The sequence below is a fragment of the Populus nigra genome, chromosome 2, assembly GCF_951802175.1.
Source record: "Populus nigra chromosome 2, ddPopNigr1.1, whole genome shotgun sequence".
NCBI classification, from domain to species: Eukaryota; Viridiplantae; Streptophyta; class Magnoliopsida; order Malpighiales; family Salicaceae; genus Populus; species Populus nigra.
This window is the reverse complement of record NC_084853.1, coordinates 19,912,222-19,914,721: the sequence shown is the minus strand read 5'-3', so window position 1 is coordinate 19,914,721 and position 2,500 is coordinate 19,912,222.

Below are 2,500 nucleotides of genomic sequence, written 5' to 3'. Positions count from 1 at the left end.
GCGCGCCCCATGGCCAGTCAGGGGGCACCCCCCTAAAGAGCAATAAGTGTCATTGAAGCTCTGGCAGGGGGAGACACTACTAGGTCCCAGCTGTCACCCCCCCTCTAAAAAATTCATTTCTTGGTATTTTGAGCTGAAATTTTGCACAGAGGTTGGCAAAAATCCAATCCAACTTTATTAATTTTTCCAGAATTTTTCGAGGTCGGGAAGTATTTTTTTTTATTTTCCTACCATTAAAAATCGAGGAAATCGGAAAAAATAGGAACCGGCTCGGAATGACCCCAAATTCAGTGGGCAGCCTCATAAAAATATGGCTGATTTTACTGGATTGATTTCATGTGGAAAGCACGACGTTTTGTTGAAGGAATGCGGGAACCCCGGCGGCTCGCCTGCCGCGGCCAGCGACGTCGGGCTGGCCCCTGCAGCGCCTAGCCTCTCCCACGCGGGGGGCAGGCCAGAACGCGGGGGGCCAGGGCCCGAAGGCAGCCCCCCCGCGGGCGAGAGAGCAAGCCAGCAGGGGCTGTCGCCTGCCGCGGCCAGCGACGTCGGGCTGGCCCCTGCAGCGCCTAGCCTCTCCCACGCGGGGGGCAGGCCAGAACGCGGGGGGCCAGGGCCCGAAGGCAGCCCCCCCGCGGGCGAGAGAGCAAGCCAGCAGGGGCTGTCGCCTGCCGCGGCCAGCGACGTCGGGCTGGCCCCTGCAGCGCCTAGCCTCTCCCACGCAGGGGGCAGGCCAGAACGCGGGGGGCCAGGGCCCGAAGGCAGCCCCCCCGCGGGCGAGAGAGCAAGCCAGCAGGGGCTGTCCGCGCGTCGCGCAGCGCGGCATGGCTGCGGGGGCCGCGCGCGCGCGCCCAAGCGCCCAAGGGCCCCCAAGGGCCCCAGGCCCTCAGGCCCCAGCGCCCCAGCGCCCAGCGCGGGCGGGCGCGCGCGCGCGTGTGGTCTTTGAGGGGCGCCGGCCTGGTGGCTCCCTAAAGAGCAATAAGTGTCATTGCAGCTCTGGCAGGGGGAGACACTACTAGGTCCCAGCTGTCACCCCCCCTCTAAAAAATTCATTTCTTGGTATTTTGAGCTGAAATTTTGCACAGAGGTTGGCAAAAATCCAATCCACCTTCATTAATTTTCCCAGAATTTTTCGAGGTCGGGAAGTATTTGTTTTAATTTTCCTACCATTAGAAATCGAGTAAATCCGCAAAACTAGGAACCGGCCCGGAATGACCCCAAATTCAGTGGGCAGCCTCATAAAAATATGGCTGATTTTACTGGATTGGTTTCATGTGGAAAGCACGACGTTTTCTTGTAGGAATGCGGGAACCCCGGCAGCTCGCCTGCCGCGGCCAGCGACGTCGGGGACGCTGGCCTGCGCTGTCGAGCCCGCGAGGGCTGTCTCCGCGGCAGGCCCCCCCTGAACGGGGCACGACAGGCCACCGCGCTGGCTCGTCCAGCGTCGACAGTCCCTCGTCCAGGTTTCAGATCGCGCCAAGTCGAACCCATGACCTGCTCAAGCCATCGTGCGCTGCCGAATTCGCATCTGCGTGTAGGCTGCCATTCCACGCGGCAGCCCCTGTTTTCGTCAGCGTGCCCCCCTGACGAATTTTCCTGCCTGGCCCAGTCCAGCGTCCAGCCCCTGTTCGTCGAAAAATCTGCGCTGCCGATTTTCCACGCGGCAGCCCCTCTTTTCGTCAGCGTGCCCCCCTGACGAATTTTCCTGCCTGGCCCGGCCAGTCCAGCCCCTGTTCGTCGAAAAATCTGCGCTGCCGATTTTCCACGCGGCAGCCCCTCTTTTCGTCAGCGTGCCCCCCTGACGAATTTTCCTGCCTGGCCCGGCCGGTCCAGCATCCAGCCCCTGTTCGTCGAAAAATCTGCGCTGCCGATTTTCCACGCGGCAGCCCCTGTTTTCCTCAGCGTGCCCCCCTGACGAATGTTCGTCGAAAAATCTGCGCTGCCGATTTTCCACGCGGCAGCCCCTGTTTTCCTCAGCGTGCCCCCCTGACGAATGTTCGTCGAAAAATCTGCGCTGCCGATTTTCCACGCGGCAGCCCCTCTTTTCGTCAGCGTGCCCCCCTGACGAATTTTCCTGCCTGGCCCGGCCGGTCCAGCCCCTGTTCGTCGAAAAATCTGCGCTGCCGATTTTCCACGCGGCAGCCCCTCTTTTCGTCAGCGTGCCCCCCTGACGAATTTTCCTGCCTGGCCCGGCCGGTCCAGCCCCTGTTCGTCGAAAAATCTGCGCTGCCGATTTTCCACGCGGCAGCCCCTCTTTTCGTCAGCGTGCCCCCCTGACGAATTTTCCTGCCTGGCCCGGCCGGTCCAGCCCCTGTTCGTCGAAAAATCTGCGCTGCCGATTTTCCACTCCGCAGCCCCTGTTTTCGTCAGCGTGCCCCCCTGACGAATTTTCCTGCCTGGCCCGGCCGGTCCAGCCCCTGTTCGTCGAAAAATCTGCGCTGCCGATTTTCCCCGACGAACCTGCAGCTGCACAAATCCGCGCTGCCACTGCCCCATTGTCTGG